The sequence below is a fragment of the Coptis chinensis genome, chromosome 5, assembly GCF_015680905.1.
Source record: "Coptis chinensis isolate HL-2020 chromosome 5, ASM1568090v1, whole genome shotgun sequence".
Taxonomy (NCBI): domain Eukaryota; kingdom Viridiplantae; phylum Streptophyta; class Magnoliopsida; order Ranunculales; family Ranunculaceae; genus Coptis; species Coptis chinensis.
In genome coordinates this window covers 82626637-82647885 of record NC_141460.1, presented here as the reverse complement: position 1 = coordinate 82647885, position 21249 = coordinate 82626637, and the positions used below count along the sequence as shown (strand labels likewise).

Below are 21249 nucleotides of genomic sequence, written 5' to 3'. Positions count from 1 at the left end.
CCATCGAAGAAAATAGAAGAGATAGTAAGCAAGATACGCTGATTCTTGAGGCCAGTCCGAGTGAGACATTCTCCGAAGCATGGGATAGATTCTCTGACCTGCTCCATTCATGTCCTCACCATAAACTAGAAAAATCCACTCTTGCCCAATATTTTTTCAAAGGTCTTCTCTAAGAACACAAAGTCAAACTAGACATCATGAATAATGGCAACTTTTTGGATAAAGGTGATATAGAAGCTCTAACCTTGATAACCAAGCAGAAAAGGGTACTCATTGGGGCAACACAAACAATTCCAGAACATCCCAGCCCAGTACATCTAAAGCCAATGGTATCTTTGAGATAAAATCCGGTCCAAAGATTAAGACACTAATCGAAACCCTCACAAGAAAGATAGATGCCCTCGCAGCCAAACAAAAAGACCATACTCCTCAACCTGTCATGAACATAGATATATCACCATGCACTTTCTATTTTGATCTAAATCACGTATCTACCCATTGTCCCTTGCTCAACAACATCGCATCACTTTAACCAGAAAAAGTCTGCTTTCAATATACCAAATGCACCATGGAGACAACATCCAAATTTTCAATGGAATATTAATCCACAAACCCAACCACCTCCAGGGTTCACAAATTATGTCAAACCACAAAATACATTCAATCAGTTCAGACAAGGACAAGGTACCTACAACAATCAGAATAGAGCAATGGTTCCATCCAATTTTAACCAGACCTACCAAAATCCACCAATAAATAACCAAAGAGACCTTGTTCCAGTTATCCAACCTACTAGTGTCCCATCACTTAAAACATCCGAGATGATGCTATCTTTGATGCAACAACAATCTCAAATCTTGGTGTCCATACAACAATCTCTAAACCTAATAACTCAAGAAAAGCCCGAAATGTGTGTTTCCCGGGGATAAGCAGTTCCCAATCCTAAACAAGCAAACACAACCTTTGAAGCTACAAGTGATCCCAAGTAAAACACTATCATGAGTTTTGATCTACGGATGTAGAAGAAACCCTTCTCCACGATCCTATCTATGAGGATTAAACCCTCTTTTCCATGATGTATTTCCAATCCATTCATTCTTTTACAATTGCTTCAATGGAATACATCATATAAGGTAACTGGACTCTCTTGATTATTGTGGATTAATGGGTGAGTAAGGGTGTTATTGTTCATCTTAAATCTATGCAAAAAGGATGGTTTTGATGATGGAAATTCTCACTCTCTAAGCTTTTCTAATCAAACTATGGGTTGTTTTTTTTATCAAGGTCAAAACTTAGTTATTTAATGGAAGCTTGAAAACTAGAGTTTTAGAATTGTTGATATGAAAACAAGTATGAAAAGAAGTTTGTGTAAGATTTCTTAGTCACCAAGTAACACTCATTTGAACTTGTCAAATGAGTGAACTTGTGTTGGGGTTGGGAATGCAAGATTAGAAAGATATAATGAGATAAGAGTAGTGGAAGCAAGATTGAAAACTTTTTATTGAAGACAAATAAGAACTTGATTCATTAACTAAAGCTTGAAGAACATGAAAATGGAAAACAATATAAATAACAATTAAACTATTAATTTAAAACATATTAAACTACTCCTAATGACCAAAGATTAATTCTAGGGTAAGTTCTCTCTCCTCTCACTTTGGCTTATATACTAGACCTTTTACATTTTACAACTTTGCCCTCATCCTTTAGAAATAAGACACCTCATTAGGGTTACTTTATGCTTTAGGTATCTTCTTGAACAAGCTTGTTAAGGATGCCCACTTTTGAGTTGAGGACATAATCTTTGGTCTTTTGGGTTAAGGACATGATCTTCCCTATTTTGGTTTTGAGTCCCTAACTGTTGACCATTGACTTTGACCGTTGACTTTTTAACACTTTTTCTCCTAAGCTGGAATCTTCCCAAGCAGCATCGATAGCACTCCTTTTTGCGCTAAAATGCATGACTTAGGAGTATAAGTTCTAAATGGCCTGTATCCTGCAAAAGGTAGCAAGAGTTATGAGTTGTTTGTTCATTAAGCATAATAAGGGCATATTTAAAGCATTGTAAAGGTAGTTAAACGCACAATTGCGAACTTATCAAGTACGCCCAAACAATATTTTACTTGTCCTCAAGCAAAGATAAGAGAAAAACTTAGATAAAATATATGTGATTTATTATACTAGTCTCGTTTCGCGGAGTGCGATTGCATTGGCCATATGCGACAAGGCCTTAAATCACTAGGAATTCCCTAGTGGACGAGCTTAAGCTTCGTGAGAGTTTTCCATGGAAGGTACTCACAAACTTCCTCTATCTACTACAAAGGGTCTTGTTTCCTTGTTTATTCTCAGAAGTCTATACATCTCATTAGCGGGGGAATAAGGAAAAACTCCTTTGAACTTAGAATAACATATACCGCAAGAATTTAATAATCTAAAGATAAATGTGCAAAAGATGAGTAGTAAAATGCAAAAGCAGAGTCGTTTCCAAAACTTTTGGAGAGCGCCCTTAATGTCTTCTTCACTTGCTTCTTTTAACAGCTTCTTCTTCACATTTGTTTTTGTTGAAGGTGACCAACTAACCAAGTTCGAAGGATTTAGTCTCTACTTCAGGTATTTTTTTTTTTATGTATATATTTGTTTTTTTAGCGATGAGATGTGATTGTATACCCTCTAGTTCAGACAAGCTATATTCATTATAGTCACGACACTAATTTCCCAGCAGGAGTAACCAAACTGTCACTCTATTCTTCTTCTTCTTCGTCTTTTTCTGTTCTTCCTCTCCTTCTGCATTTTTGTTTTGTTGAACAGAAAGAATATCAGCATACCCACCTTCACATAGGCAGACACTCCTTGTGTTAGTATTTTCAACACTATGAAAGTTATTGTCAAATTCATGCAGAAAAGTTCATATCATTTCTAAATTCAAGGAACGAGCTAGTATATATATAAGAGAAAGAAACAGTATAAAGGATTTCCCGGTCTCCTTTTATAGTAATGCATCAAATTCGGAGCCTACTATGAGTCTTAATTACTGGAAGGCACTTGTATTCACATAACACTTTAAATATGTAAGGGGAAAGGTAAGTTGCTCTTAAGTCCAGATAGTAGAGGATATTATCACGTCTTGCTATACACACGTTAGGATATTCTCGCGCCACTTTAGAATGTAACAAAAGATTGTACTTAATCGAAAGATACTATAGATTCTACGACTTCATAGATGATCTTGTCTATTTATGTAACATTCGTTTGGGAAAGCTAAAGTAGGAAGATCTCGGATAGGGATACTATGCTGTAATTAAGGGTTAAAATGTATTTAAGATTCTGACCATAACTATGGATTTATGGAAACAATTTAGAACTGAGGAATGCTGAGAACAACTCCTAAATGAACTGCATAGACGCCACTTGACCAAAAGACACTTTCCAATCTTCAAGTGCACTTTTTGTATTCTCAAGAAAAAAAATCTATTTTCTTGTGAGGTGATATGTGTACAAATGTACAAACTGATTTCTAGGTTGCTTTTTAGTAGTTGGGTGGTAGTAGTTGTTATCAAAAGACGTGGAGTTTGAAGGTCTAGTGGTGCTAGGTTGTTGTCTCCTTTGGGTGAAGTCTTTTGACAATTTCTTTGCCTTGTCCTTGCAAAGGTTTCATCAATGTTATTGATTTCATTGTAAATTCTGTCGCTAAAGCTTGTACACCTTGCTTGTCCTATAGTGTGTGTAGCTCGAGAGTGAAACCCATTGTACACAAAATCCTTGTTACAAGTATAGGGTACAACAATTTTCTCTTGAATCTAGAAAACGGCCATTTAAAACGAATGTGCTTCAAGTCAATGATGAATTGTTCAATGATGGAATTGTTCCAAAGAAATCCAAACCCAAAGGTCCCATTTGCATATAGTCAAATCCTGCCTTCCACATGTCGAGGGTTGAGAGAAGATCTAGCTAAGTAAGAAATTACCCGATCGTAACTTCGAATTGATGTTGAGAATGCACAATACCTCTTCATTTGAAGAGTACTCATGATTCATGAATGTGAATCGTTGCACCAAGTGGTAGTTTCCCTTAGTGCTCAAGGTGAAGGAGAGGGTGTTTGGAAAGTGGGAGGAGGCGGAGAATTGGAGAGTTTTGTTTGACTTTTGATGAGTTTTTATTCATTTTTTTTAAAGAGGACTTCTAGTGTGTGCAGGGTGCACCCAAATTTTGTATGTGTAGGATTTTCAACCACACATTTTGAAGGGCAAAACCGGAATAATTGGGCAAAAAAGTTTCAATTGCGCCACTAAGCTACCCATTAAATCACTAAATGTAGCATACTCCTGTTAAACTACTAGATGTAGCATATACTTTAGTATCTAACAATAAATGACATATTGACTCTAGTGAAATTCACAATGCGTCAATAAGCTACACATTAAACCACAAGTTGTAACATACTAACACTAAACGACTATATATAGCATATAATTTAGTATCCAACAACAAATAAAATATTGTGCAATAAAAATGAATTCAATTAGTATTGCAAGCTGTTTGTGATGGCATTAGGTTGCTAATAGTGTACTACGTACAAGTGCATGTTATTTACCATTTTATTGTAGTAGAACATTTAAGTGCTACAAAACTGTTGTTGAGATTAATAAGCAATCACTTAAAAGAAGTTTAATCATATGATAAAAATTTGTGTTTAATCATATGATAAAACCATTGTATCTCAAACTATTTTTCCTAAAAAAGTCGCATACTACCTCGAGATTAAGGCCTAGTTAGTGCAACTTTGTTTTGTATGTCACTACATTATGGATTCCATATAGTAAAGAAAATTTATGTTAAAATGAGAATTATGGAGTTTTGACAGGTTACTTTCATACTTGTCATGTGTTCACAGTGCAAACGTGTTATATCAGATTGTATCTTAACTGCTAACATGACTAAATAGACATAACAAAATAGGCTATTACCGAAAAAGTTACATCAAAATGAGCAAAAAGACAGATAAGTGCTTCAGTTTTAAAAAGTGGTCAAGCGCTTGTCAAGTGTTTCAGATACATACATCGTGAGCATTATGGACTTGCAATTATAAAAATGTCAGATTACACCTTACAAGGCTAAAAGTTGCAATCATAAAAAGAGAGAAAAATGTTAGAATACATCTTACAAAGCTAAAACTGTGCAGAAGTTCAAAGTTAAACTTTGCATTACACATTACATATTTCAATTTATATTTAGTTTTGAGAATTCAGACAGAGTCATTTTCAGGGTAACAATGGGTTCCGCAGTCAAACTGGTTGTTTTCTTTCTTGATGTCGTCTTCACTGCATCACGAAGCCATTGAAATTCCTCACAGCTCTTGCATTTCAAATACTTTTTTTCTAACATTTAATCCATACTTTGTAGTTTTAATAGTCCTCCTCCCCATACAGTATTTTGTATTGCATTCACAATCTACCCAAGGGCACTCGTGCATCCAATAGCCTGGCTGACCACACTTAAAACATTCGTTTGTTGATGAGCTTGATCTATAAAGTTTATCAGAAACAACTTCATCCAACCATTGCAAATAACTTTGACACGAATCATTCTGGCACTTCAAGTACTTCCTTCCTGGATTGTTGTTGTTTGCAATATGCCCAACAATCGAATTCCATCGCATGTAGCTTATTTACAGGGAGAGTACATAAATTGGCACTTAATAGCTAAGTGTCCAAGTTGATCACAGACCTGACATGTACTTCTCAATTTGAAACTCATGAATATAGCAACAATGAACAAATGTCTCAACAACTAATGCACAAATTAAACTTCTTAATAGGCTAGTTCAAACCAATAGCTCAACCAAGTTCAATTATTCAAGAATTACTAATCCATGAAGGACAGAAAACCTTCACACAACCAACAATGTTTTTTCATGCTCTTTATACTTGATAAACTATTTAACTCTGTTGACATTTCAAAGATCAAATTCTTCGTGCTCTTTATACTTGATAAAATTCGAAGTGAAGAATGAGACTCAGTAACTCCAAATTTCCCTTATTTACCCCTAAAAGTTAATCAAACTTATGAATTTAAAGGAAAATTACCTTCATTTTTACAAAATTAACGTGCTCTTATGATTGATTGGATCTTATGCAGTAGCAATAATAATTGAGAATTTATAAAAAAAAAAGAAAAAAAAATGTACCCTAACCCTAGATGTTTATCTTTGTTTATAAAAGAAGGAATATATATAAAGAAATGAGGGGTTAGATTGTTAGAGCATAATGGAGGGAACAAATGCTGCATTCACCAACTTCTATTAAAACACTAGATGTAGCATACTCCAATTAAGCCACTAGATATAGCATACTTAAATCCCATTAACCAACTAGATAGATGTAGCATACTCTATTAAACCACTATATGTAGCATACTCCCATTAGATCACTATATGTAGCATACTACTATTAAACCACTATATGTAGCATACTCCCACCCATTAAACTACTATATGTAGCATACTCCTATTAAAGCACTATATGTAGCATACTCCCATTAAAGCACTATATTGGATTGAATTAGTATTGAAATGAAATGGCAAAGCAAAGAGTTATATTGGAATAAAAGTCTTTTAGAGATGTACAAAGCCTACATCATAATGAAGGACCATAATGAAATATGTCGATGATAATTTGAGCTCTTAAATGTAGTCATAATTTGAATGTTCACATTCAAGTACCACACATACCTGTAATTTGAATGAGAACACTTAAGTACCCAATATAGTCGTAATTTCATTTAAAAACATAGCTGTAATTCAAAAACCAAACTACAATGTTTAGAAGTTAAAACACAAACTTAAACACTTAAGTGCAACCCAAAAGTCAAACACCAAACTACAACAACGATTCTCATATGCTATTTATTGTATCACACACATGCTATTATGATTGAAAGAAGACGAGGGCTTCTCACATTATGTTTTTCTGCATTTCGATTTACATTTCTTTTCATACTTACTTTCTAGTATATGAGGCCCTAGTATATATGCTAAAATTTGAAGTAGGGGACTTTCTTGGATGAACACTTAAAATTTGAAGTAGGGGACTTTCTTGGATGAACACTTGTGCATTTGACTTTGTCAGAATCCAATGTCAAGTTCATTTGACATGGGAAAAAAAGTTAGTGGTCATGAATTCATAATCCAATGTCAAGTTCATATGTATTGCAATTTGACATTGTAATAAATTTAGTGGACGCAATTTCAAATTAAGTTGACATTAGAGAAAAGTTATTGGACATGAACTTGCTCTTATTAGACACAATGTCAAGTTCATTTGATATTAGAAAAAATCAATGTCAAGTTCATTTGACATTGGGATAAAATTGGTGGACATGAACTTACTCAACTCAACACAATGTCAAGTACATTTGACATTGGAATAAAGTTAGTGGACGCTATGTCAAGTTTATTTAACATTGTAAATATTAAATGTCAAGTTCATTTGATATATGCAACATATAGTGTCTTTCACTATACCAAAACAGGATATTCTTAACAGCGCAGAACCGTTACTAAAAATATTTGTAACGGTTTATTTCAAAGAATGTTTGGGCGTTATTAATATGTGAAGTTATTTACTTATTTGGTTTCTAACCGTTACAAATTCTTTTAGTAACGGTTATTTAGCGCTACTAAAATTAATTACTAACGGTTTCTAGACTCAATCGCATTAAATATTTTTAACAATAGTAACGGTTTCCTTCAATTTCTAACGGTTTGTACACGAGCTTAATAAATATATTAGTAACGGTTATGAGAAATTAGTAACGCTTTTTGTGTCAGTATGTGTTACTAATTGAATCATTTACTAACGATTTTTGCACCCATTTCTAACGTTTTTCCTACTTTACAAGTGTTACTTAATGAAGAGCTTAGTAACGCTTTTTTGCCGTTAAAAAACAATTTCGTATTGAAAAAAAATTAATTTTCTCCTGTCACACGGTTACCACATTCACCAATCACCTGCATAAATGCCCCACTTTTTTTGAAAATTCCACAAAAGTTACCAATAAACAGAAAACCTCACAAATACATCCAATCAAGTACATACTCCTTTATATTACTTCAAATCACAACCAAAAAGTTATACACATAAAGAACATGCGAATTCGGAAATTTGATACACAAGGAAATAAACATTTTAGATTTGTCAGGGAACTCATCATCTTCTTCTTCGACTATCTAGGCCTCGACACTCCATAAATCTTGAATCCTGAGAATAACATAAATTAAAAAACGTAAGACAGGAAAAATGAAATAAACATCCATACCTGAATTCAGTAAATACTAATTTCAAGTATAATTCCAAGTAGTACCCAAGTACCTCAAAAACTTTCCAGCCAAATGATTTTTTGCATGACAAAACCTATATGAGTGCATAATGCCATAATCATACATGTATATTCTATTATCTGACTATAAGCCTTGTTTGTTAAACGATAAATGAGATATGATAACTAACCTCCATAAAACCTTCCAAATTAAAACAACAACAAATTTAACATGTTCTTCTCTAAACCTAACATACACATTGCCCACCTATACCAACAAAAGAAGCAAATTTGCATTATTACGTAGGTTCCTGATTGATATATTTTACGTGGGTTCAACAAGATATATAAAATTCTAAGACTACATCTCAGTTCATTCAAAATTTGACATATATCATACCAAACTATTCAAGGCTTTTATCCCTAGTGTATTCAACATTCTAACAAGCCTATAATTAATAAATCATGTATATGAATATATTAGAGTAACTACTTACCTTCCCTTTGTACACCCGTTACAAGTAAATAAGTTGCTCGACACAAGTGAAGATTGTGCGTATGTCACTTGTTATAGACCATATCCCAGAAAACATAACTTCTCACACAGATGTCTAAATACAATGAAACTTGGTGCATTAGAAAAACGACACATTGAACTATCTTTTTCTGCATAATGTAGGATACCTAAATTTGACTCTAACTATGTCTACATTTAACTCAAAATCAGTCCAGTACACTGAAAATTCAGTTGGACCAGTCCACCTTTCGATACCCGTAACTCCCAGCTCAAAAATCCAAATACCATGAAATTAGAGCCGTTAGAAAGTAGATACATATCACTAACTTTACTGCCTTTACTGCCAAGATCACTAAAACACAAATCTAACTCTAACTACAACAAAATCGAAATGAATCGCCCGGGCAAGAATCCTTTCCCCGTAGGCTAGAATGCCATCTTTAGACATGCGTAACTCTTAACTCGGATATCCAAATACTATGAAACTAGAACCCTTAGAAAATAGATTCAGAGAACTAACTTTTCATCCTAGGTCACTATATTGCAAAACCCACTCTAACTAAGACAAATTATAGCATAAAGTCATACTAGCAAGTCTGTTTTGAGCAGACTGCAGCACAAGTCTGGTATATTTCCAGTTTAGTAACAGACCTCCTTAATTCAATGTCAAACTTTCGGGAGATAGAGAACCCTGGTTTAATAGTGATTCTAACTGAAATGAATCAATAATAACTTGCAATCTAGATTATATAACCTACCAGATTACAAAGTGAAAGATAATATTAATCAAGCTCTTGTGCATTCTTACCTTTGGCTGGGTGTGTTATACCATCTGAAGCATAAATCAAGACCACCAATAAAGCCAACACGGTAATCAACAATAACAAGTTTTTCATGGTGTGACCTGTATGTATCCGGACAATGATCATCACACACTTGCCGGGCCAATGCCGATTAATCAGAACATATATCATTACTCTAATTAAATCCAACATGAAATTTATACATGTTTCCCAAATAAATTACATACCATAAATAAACTCCAGTTGAGAAATGGTCTGGGTAACGCAGTACTTTAACATTTTCATGAATGCTAAGAAGTCTCCGCTTACTATACACACTGTTGATTTTCAAAGCAATGGCAACTTCCTTGTAAAGAAGAATGTAAATCTGAAATAGACCACAACGTCATCTAATAATCATTAAAAACATATATATCTAAACATCTCAATTCATCCATTATAGATCTTAATCAAAAGATAATCATTTTCTCTACATAAGCTGCTTACATGAGTACTTCAGATTTGCACATAACTGTCTATGAGGCGCTGATGTATTAAGGTAGGAAGAGCCTTTATATGTTCCAGCTTAAAGTAACATAAGACAAATGTAATTCGAGAAAATCTGTTTTAAGGCCAATGAATTGCTTTCATATATTTGAATTCTTCCTCATCGCATACACAACCACATAAAAACGTTCTGGGAAAAACAAAACAAAACTGTGATCGCTTTTGTTCCCTACAACAAAATCAAGGTTAAACAGCCCTATTAGCATATGCTATCGGACAAAGCAAGTGACGGGTGGAAAGCATGCAAGAACAAGGCACAACGCCATGGGGACAAAGAGTGTTATTTTAGCAAGCAGGAACAACTGTTGCCTTTATTCCTTTTAAATTTCATAACTCGTGATGTTCAAATGTAGACGAAATCTGATATTTCTGAGATGGACATGTGCAAGATCTTATTGATTGAAACAAACTTTTTTACAAATATAAAGTTACAATTTTATTTTCCCTAAACCTTTAAAAAAAAACCTGATAAAGGTGGCATTCCATCCCAAGACCTTAGGACCAGACTCTCAAGGCTTCACCAAAAAACTAGTGTACACCAGAGTGACACCTATCTAAGTATCCACTATTCTATATAAAACATGAAGCCCTGTTGACCCCACTCTCCTATTTGGCATCCTCTTGAATGAACATACCACGTAGCCAACTTTCCAGCTCATATATACATATATGACCATTGTTTTTATCAAAAAAATTCAATACATTTTAATATCCAAAGCATATAGAAAAGGATGGGTCTAAAGATGTAAGGAGAAAAAAGCACCTGAACCCTTGCTTAGCTTTTGCCTCCATTAAAGCATCGAGCCGAGATGCCATGTGCATCAAAAGGACGTCGTAGATACAGTTCAGGACACATCCACCAATCAGTAATGAATATCTGCAATGAACGTTCAAACATTTGAAACTTTTCTGATTAAACAAAAAGATAAATATTGGAATGGTTTTTAATTCAAACACACTCAGTGCTAAAGGAAACAGACCTCTGACTTCGCTATCTCAATTGCTGAAGCAATTGCTCCAAATGCTGCTTGACCATCCGCAAACCATTGGGCCTCACTACCGTCCTCAGTCAAACCCCTCGGTGGAGCAAAAGAACCAAAACGATGGGGGTGACACCATCCTTCAGGTGACCTTAATCCAGCATCATTAATTGCAGCGACCCAATCTCTAACCTTAGAACTAGTTCTTCCCTTTAACTTTACATTCCGATTACCACAGGAAACCTTTAAAATTGTGAATGGAAGTTAGATTGTGAGGAAAGCACAGGTACCTACTAAATGAGTCATGTGCATCGTTTAACATAGTGAAGAGTATAGACAACCTTTTCGGACTTACCGCAGAGCTAAACACAACTAGACCCATCAACAGGGGATATTGCAACCGAATTGGCATACCATTCGGGAACCAATCATTTTCTTCCCTTCCTAAAAGAAGAGGAACAATCACCATACTAGAGAAATTAGTTGCGAGATTACCACACTAAATCCAACTGAAAATTTCATAACGCTGAGTCGAAAAACCAAGGAAGCGAAGTGAACAAATACAACCACCAACAAAAATCAGGACATAAACCAATGCAAAGACTGTACCAAACTCAAAGAAATGAAGAACAAGAATAATTTGTTCTCAGAAGAATTTCAACAAACAAATTCCCTACCATATTGAATCACCCAATAGTCAACACCCAATCAAAACAAGCCAATTAATCATCAACTAAAAGGAAAAGTAACAAACAAACCTTTAATTCAGTTTAGTTGCTGCGATGCGAACCAAAAACTCAATTAACCAAACCCTTTGAAAAAGACAACCAATTTGTTAAGGTTTACATAGAATTTAACTAGACATAGAAACCATATACATAGAAGAGAAAGAAGAAGCTAGCTTAGGGTTACCTGATTCGTCTCCCTCATTTAAGAAAGCCACATCTGAAATGAAGGAACTCGAACAATATTTTATGCACCCGAAAAATGCACAAATCGAACCCAAAAAGTAAAAATTAAAGAAATTATTGTAATTAAACATTACCCTCTTAAATCTAAATGAAGAATAGAAGAAAACAACATAAAGAGGAAACCCTAGGTTTTCAAGCCCAAACAAAACTATAGGAAGAACTAAGAAGAAGAAAAGGAGGAGGAAGAAGTAGTAGTGAAGTACCACGAAGAGCAACGATAATGCTTATGTTCTCAACTTTATAATCGTGGGTCTGTGAGGGTGGGAGACGACGGTGGCTGCCATTGGTGGTGTTTGTGTTGTTATGTTCTCAACTTTATCATGGAACTATATTTCAATCGATCTTTGCCTACAGTTTCATGGGGCTTAAAAAATAACTTTAAGCCGTGGAAAAGGCTTCCACACGAGAATCCAAATGTGATAAAATTGTGGGTAGCAGCCATGGCCTAAACAAAAGTAAAATGAAAGTCACGAAAAACAAAATTTGATACATATTTTGTCCCACCGTGAGATCAAAACAAGCTGTGGAAGATGGGTTGAACAACCAAAAAAATCAGCAACTACATAAAACCCTAGTGCAAAAATTGGAAAATGAAAATTGGAGTGACAAAATTGAAAATCTAATTATAAACACCAATTCATTCTCCAATGCATCCTCTAAAACCCCAAGTATGAAAGAAATTAAAAAGAGAGAATTAAAAGAAAATGAAGATGTAAACATTAAACCCTAAAACCCATGATTTTCCCAACTCTTAAGCAAATGAAAAAAGAGAAAGAAACGGTCAGAAAGGAGAAAATACCTTAATCGAAGAGAAGGGGATGATGATTTAAGCTCCCCTCATTCGCCGATCGATCCTCTACATATCTAAGTTGATGCCCTCTCTGAAACTTATAAGAGGAAGATGACGCAAGGGCTTCAGTAGATTTTTCCTTTTTATTTTATTTCAGTTTAATTGTTTCCAACAGTAACTAAAGTGTTACAATACCGCGAGCAAATAATTCAATAAATTATTCGATATTTACTCACGGAAAACTATGATTCCTTACGCTTATCTAGTGTTAGCAAGCTACTAACGGTTAAGAACTGTGACAAAGCAAAAATAGTGAGCGTTAGAAATCCACCCAAATGGTGTAGTGTTTTGTACCATTGAGAGGTTGCATGTGTGACTTTATTTGTCATACTCCACTGCCATAAGCTATTTGGAGTGTCATATTCCTCTATTATGCCTATTATGTCAGATAAAAAAAACAATCCTTATCTTGAGTGTGGTGAAGCACTGTGTTGACTATTGTAGAGAGTCAATGCTCGTTGTCCTTCCTCTATAAAAGCAAAACTTTCGCGGCAAAACATCTAGAAACCCTGCTACTTACTTGTCGCACTCAAATCATGTCATATACAACCCAGGATTATGTGTTTCAGTAATATGATATTCTTAGTCACATATTCAATAATATGATACTTTGAGTTACATATACTTCAATAGTATAATACTCTAAATTACATATTCAATAATATGATACTTTGAGTTACATATACTTCAATAGTATGATACTCTAAATCACATATTCAATAATATGATATTCCAAGTTACATATACTTCAATAATATGATACTATTTGTCACATAATACTTCAATAATATGATATTCTAAGTCACATATTCAATACTATGATACTTTGAGTTACATATACAAACTAATCTTTTTTAACTTTCAGAATATGAAGTGAATTTCTCATACTATTTAGAGTAACATACTATACCAAATGGCATCACATGTAATACAATTACAACATATGATGCCACTTAGTAGAAATTTGAAATTTCTCTTTTATGTTGTTGCCATCAAATGTTAACTAAGAAAACAATACAAGTGTACAAGTCCTATATGGTGTCTATATAAATAGTTCTAATAATTTCAAATCAACAAAAATGAGAAAGGAGTGTTGTTAGGTATACCTGTTTGCGTAAGGATAGTTCCAAGCTTTGCTTAAGAAGGATAATTTCAATAAAAATCTAAGTTAATAACATACAAATTAAAGAATTGCTAAGAAAAAAGTAATAGCTACATGACAAGCCCATAAAAATCTCATAGACTCCACATATCATTCAAAAGTCATCATTTTCTAGACCTTTGCAACATTGCCCAAACAATCACCCTATTAAGACGCTCAAAATAATGAAAGACTATAAGTACTTAAACTCACATAAAACCCAAGTTCTTATTTCACACTCATGGGATTACCGGTGCATGATAACTTGAGTCCATTTTTGCATCAACAGGATAATAAAGTATCACTATTGTTGCCAAGCAATCGAGCTACAATTAAACTTAGTCGATGGAACCATCACAACATTAATGTATACAACAAAGGCACTCAACTTCCTACTATCCCAAGCAAGTCATAATGTGACATCAATAGAAAACTTTATTTGGGAATGAACAACTCACAATGTTGTTTTCAGGTGTCATGCCCTAAATTTCAGAATAACTCAATACCAAAGACACGTGGCATCTACGGTCATTCTAAAACTCAGTCGTGATATGGGCCAACCAAGCAAAACCCAAACTGTATAAAGACAGAAAATCCTAAAAAAACCTACAAAAATTTTGGCAAGATCTCCTCTCAGATTTTCGATATTTCATAAACTTAAATCTCGGTCATAACCTAGAAATCATAACAATATATATATCTCATTGCTTAACCCAAATTACTTAACCATCTCGACCGAATGCGGAATGCCGTAAGTAACCATTACGCCTTGAGACAATTTAGTTTCTTCCCTAAGAAGGCATTAGTTTCTCTAAGCTGCCTAAAATCTACTAAAAACATTGTATAATTTACATCGGGACTATTAGTTCCTCCATACAGTGTGAGGCGTCCTTTTATCAAAGTTAACCAACAAATAAAAATAGATTTACCTTGTTCAAAAATCTTTATATGTTAATCCACCCCTACAAGAAGGTTAGTATACTACCATCCTGGAAAGCATATTTTAAACGAGTGAAACTAGTTAACATTTATAATAATTCAAACTTAACTACATATCCGAATTCATTATAATATTACACACAAATATCCCTAGCCACAATCACGATAGTCACTTCTACACACTGCTGTGAGTGACACATATATCCATGTGTCTCCCCGTATAACCCAATCCACTCTCGATGACAGGTATCCATCGTTGTCGGGATATCAACTAGGACCATAGAACACCGAGAAGACAGGACCTATATGTTTGCGCACTATATATCATCTCTTAAATATTACAACAACCACTCTTGGGCTAAAAATACATAATCGCACCTCGGGGAATACAGCCAAGGAATTTCCTAGCCCTACACACCTTGGTGATCAAGTAAGGAATTTTACTACTCACTACACCCCAGAAGATTCACCCAAGGAATTTTCATACAATAAAATCAGTCATTACATGACTTTCATATCAAAGGAGTTGTGGCGGACTAGGGATTTACACACAAGCATACAATCATTTTCAAGGAACCAATGAATCATATCAAAATAAAACTGAAGTGAAACTAGTTCCAATATCACTACAATCTCCCAACGGGGTATACCGTTTAATACCCAATAATCAATATCGAATAATACAAGCTTTATCATAGTATACCATTCAATGCCCATTGTTCAATGTCCATATAAACTTTATCTATTTCAATTTTCGTATCTTGGAACCCTAAGTTCCCGTTGTAACACCACCACTAATAAATATTAAATTTCCACAAAATCCGAGTGTGATCGCCATCACATATAACTATAATCCCACATGACCATCGTTTAGATTAAATAGTTCAAAAGCATTCAACAATACTCTTTAACCCCTACGTACATCAAGACAAGTAGTTCCTCTTACTTTCCGAGACTCACAGGATAGTTTCTCATTTAAGTAGAGGCATATAGTTTCTTGACTCGTACGTAAAACACAAATCCATTTACGGATACCGCATTCATTGAACGCATATATCGGGTTACGAAAGACTAAATATATAATATGTACTATAGCGGATGCACCTTGACATAAGGATGCCTACGATCCAATCTTTCAAGATTAGAAGCAAGCCCTTACGTAGCTCTTAACCAAAAACATAATTTCCATGCAAAACAATGCTCAAAAGAATCATCATTCCCATTTAATATAGATAACATATCCATATCATATTCGGAACCTCATATATTCCCTAGGCATATCCACCACTAGCACAGTGTAAACATTCCCAGCAAGTTAAATGAACAATCATTATCAATCATTTGTCTTATTTCAATTCTAGAATTTTTTTTGGAGTTCCTATCGGAACCCTAGATACAAGGCAACCTCCATAACATATACGTACCAAATCCAAACAAGACAACTCACCAAGTATTAACGTGAAATAAAACAATTTAAATATTAATATCACAACATTTACACTTAAAGAAACCAACAACTTAGATCATCTCCAAACTAATAAAATAAGTTCTAATTATTGTCACTATAAAATAAATGAAGTTCCAGCACTAATGATGCACAATGAACATATAAGTCAAATTACTCAAAAACGAATTCTACTCGATCTTCAGGTCACCAAAAACTATCTTATGAACCATGTCGTTCCAAATAAAAACTACTATCTAAAAGTAGGTTACAAATAGCGTAAAAAATGTCCAGGAATGATTGAAGAAGCTCTTAGTTCATTTCCAGAAATATTCCTCAAAATAGGTCCATGCACCTAGAAAGAGGACATGGTAGGTTTTCTAGCCAACTTGTCAAAGCAATAACTTTCCCTACATTCATCCAAATGACATGCATCTTGATTGTTTAGAAACTAGGTTATATAGAATTACTTTTTCATGTAGAACTCGAAATCCCAATCTCAATCCATCTAGAAGAAAAACTTAGGCTGGAAATGGTAAAAATCCTGATTTTTAGCAAACTTATTTTCTGACGGGCTATCTTCCGAATGACATAACTCTTTCCACAGGTATCCAAAAGCAACGAGACTTTTTGCATTGAAAAGATAACACACGGAACTTACTTTCTTATGTTTTACAAAAAAAATCAATCTCATTCTAAATATGCTAAAACTAGGCTTGAACACAGTGCGCAGAAACTGATTTCTGTTACACTGTTTTCTGCCAACCAAACTTTGCGATACTGTATCTATCTCCACAGGACTCTAAATGTGTCGAGGTCAATTGGGTTAACAAGTCGGCATGCTGGTATGGTAGGTAGTGTGTTCACCACCACACACTACCTACCAGCACACACCACCACACTACCTACCACACACACACACTGGCCACCTGCAAACCACCACCACATACTAACTAACTGCACACCACCACCCTAACTCCACCGCAAATCCAACTCTAACTGTGTCCAAAATGGAGTTCGAAGTTAGCTCATAGTTGCTGCTCCTAACTACATTGCAACATATCATACGTTGATCGAGTATTACACAACAAGAAGACGACTAATCATTCTAAAAGTTTTAGCTAATTATTTCTCATCACATTATTAAATAGTTTTACTTGCCTATCTTAAACTCCAGCACATAATCATCTGAAGAAGCATTCCTAGTCCTCTAAATATATTGAGCAGTCAAGAATTAGATTAGGTTATTAAACTACCACCATTGTGTTCTTGAATTGAGTTCAAGTTCCTAGACATCCATCATTTATCCAAAGATTTTTATGTAGTTCCACATGTAATTCAATTCTGCCCCCAATGTTGTTGTCCACTAAGGAATTAGCTCCTCCTTACACCAAGTAGGAGATGCTTCCTTTTGAGTTGGCTCCAACTAGGAGGTGGCAAGTACTAAAACAAGTATGTCCATACACTAAACATGCAAGTACTATGATACAAGGAACAATTTAAACAAACATGATTGCTAGCTTATTAATCTAAGCTAAACTATAATGCTCCAAGCAAATTTAGAAAGTTAGCTTGCGCCCAGCCATGTAACCCAAATTTATTAAGCCAAAACATATTGTACCTAAGTATAAATAAGTTGCCAAATTGCACTTAAGCAAATTCCGAGTCCTTACAAATGATAGACAGTCATGAGCAATGCACTCACCTGTGATTACCAAATACAACTCTCATCATATTCCATTGCATAATCCTTCCATATCATTTCATTTTAAGAAACGAAGCAGCGGAATTAACAGGCATGGACTTGATATATATATATATATATATATATATATATATATATATATATATATATATATATATATATCGGTTTGTCTAGGGTGCCACTCTTATAGTGACACCCTTATCTCACACTTCTTCTGGTCCCTTGGATCTCTTCTCTAGATCATCAGATCTAATTCACTCAAAAATCACGAAATTTCAAAATTTCAAACTATTTCAAAAACAAAAAAACGAAAAAACGCGAAATTTGTTTTCTTCTTCATCTCGGTCTTCTTCTTCTCCAAAACCAAAACCCTTCAAACAAATTTCATAAATTATTCAAACAAATCGGTTAAAAAGAGGAAACCCAAAATTTCTTGATACAGGTTGTTAAAGAGGAAATGGATTTCTTAAGAAATCCGGGTTGTTTAGAGGAACGAATTGTCGGTGGGGTGAAAAAAAGAGGTAAATCTTGTGTCATCACTTCTCTCTTGAAATTATTTGTTCTCTCTTGAAATTATTTGTTCAAACTTGATTAAAGTGCAACTTTTGGTTGGGTCTTGAATTTAGAAATCCTTCTGGACAAGTGAAATTGTCCATTGTTACTTCGTGTTACCTGTTAATACACCAAGTTCCCCATTCACACCAACTATCGCATGTATTTCATTGAAGGATGAGGGCTTTCCAACCTTCCCTCCACGCGGAGGATTTGGATTCATTTATGTGAATCACTAAAAATTATTTTACTGCTGAATTATTTGGTATATATGAAATGATTTGTGTCAAAATGCATCTAGAACCCTTCTTGTAGAATACTTAACTTGTAAACTTCAAATTTCATCCATATCAGAATCTCTATTTTGCCCAGCTAATCATGTATTATATGAAATGACTAAGTGAATAACACACTCTCTCCATATACTGGTCAAGACGTCAAGTAATGCTATGTCCTTAATCTCGTATAGTTCTCTTAATGGAATACTATATGTATAAGAAGGCTCACGTACTATACTTTGAAATAGCAATTTCTTATGGATATTTCTCATTTATGTTGTGGTAATTTTGGCAAGCATTACTGCATTAGTTAAAAAGTTTATTTTACTGTCATCTTGCTCTGTTGTGAAAGCATATCCAATTTAACATGAGTAATAATTTCACTAATTTGATGAACTTGTGTAAATGAGGTTTTCATTTGGGTCGACATCACTAAGACATTTTACTCAAATTTCTGATTCAGTACGCAGGTGGGTTCGCAGCCAATCACATCCATTGCTTGGATTCCATACAAATCGAAACATTGCATACGAATTGATATCTAATGTCTAACAGTTAAAACTGAAATTTGGCAGGCATGGAGGGTGTGATATCGGTGTTTAGGAGCGTAACATTGCGATTGCATACAACTCGTAGTTGGGATTTTTTAGGTCTTATATTGGAACAGGGCAAAGTGACTTCAGTAGCCATGAAGACAAACAAAGCGTCTCCAATGCAAATAGTCAATCGAGCTTCGCAGGCCTTGTGAACTTCCGCAGCCCTTATTTGACACGTGTCTTTCGTGATGAAATCGGTGTGGCTTGTTGAATTGCTGCAGGCCTTGTGATTTGAGTTACCGTGCTTGGACCACTTCTGGAGATTGGCTAGTAGCAACTGGCCTTGTACAAGTTGCAAAAACTCATTTGGCCTTGAGAAATGAATTCCTTTTCAATTGTAAATGAAATCCGCAATAGTATTGATAGAAGGACATCTGTGTCTGAGAATTTACTTGTAAAGAATTTGGGTGGTATAAGTTTCTCAATAACTTCCGATTACTTTCGAAACAATGTCTATAATATTGACAATTCACTAGTGATTTGATTTTGTGGAATTAGTAGGGATTTTATGAGTCTGCAGATACAAATAAAGGAAGAGGATGCCTGAAACTTCAAAACTTAGTAACAATAATTCATTAGAGTTGTCAAACTTATTACTTCGATGGAAAACTAATATTACGATGCCCTTTGATGGGTGTGTTCAATCGAATCAATGGAATGACCTTAAACTTGTCGAGAGCTACTTATCGAGAAAAGTTAGTATCCCGATGTAACAGTTAGCCAATGCATATGAAATCAACAATCAACCCGTCATATTGATGACAAATGATGCAATTCAACAATACAATAGTAGTGTCTCTCAAGTTCTTCATCAACCTCATAAGCCGTTATAGTTCTCATAATATAACATCAAGACAACAGAAAAATATAACATCAAGACAACATAAATGGCCATGCCGTTTGGACTTTGAACTTGCAAAAAAATGCGTTGTCTGTTTGGACTTTGTCCCCAAGCGGCATGCCCACACCGTTTGTCCTTAGTCCCAAACGGCATGGCCACTTTGGTCTAAAGCTTGCTTGAAGCCCAACGGGACTTTGGCCCTTGTCTTGTTTGGACTTTGAACCAAAAATGGCGTGTCTTTTTGGACTTGTCGCAACCAAGCGGCATGGCGGCGCCACCGCTTGGTACTAAGGCCAACGGTGGCCATGCCGCTTGGGGACTAAGTCCAAACAGCGGCATTAATTCACGCATTTTTGCAAGATCAAAGTCCAACGGTATGGCCATTACGCTTGGCCTTAGTACCAAACGGTGGCCAAAATCCATGCCGCTTGGGGACTAAGGACAACGGTGGGGCATGCCGCTTGGGGACAAAGTCCAAACAGACACGCATTTTTTTACAAGTTCAAAGTCCAAACGCATGGCCATTTATGTTGTCTTGATGTTATATTTTTTCTGTTGTCTTGATGTTATATTATGAGAACTATAACGGCTTATGAGGGTTGATGACAAAGAACTTGAGAGACACTACTATTTTTTTCTGTTGTCTTGACCGTTGGACTAGGTCCCAAACGGTGTGGCCATGTCATTTGGGACTAAGTCCAAACGGTATGGCCACACCGGGTCAAGGGGCAAAAAAAAACACTTCATTTTTTATCCAAGTTCAAATGATGCTA

General features: G+C 35.0%; 1 long non-coding RNA gene across 1 annotated transcript; it reads right to left on the bottom strand.

Moving 5' to 3' along the window:
- Window positions 1-11165: 11165 nt before the first annotated feature.
- Window positions 11166-13059, bottom strand: LOC147499347 (uncharacterized). The gene is made up of 3 exons (XR_015194467.1): window positions 12930-13059; window positions 11918-12104; window positions 11166-11402 (listed from the first exon to the last, which is right to left on the bottom strand). It is a non-coding gene; the product is annotated as an uncharacterized LOC147499347 (long non-coding RNA).
- Window positions 13060-21249: the final 8190 nt, after the last annotated feature.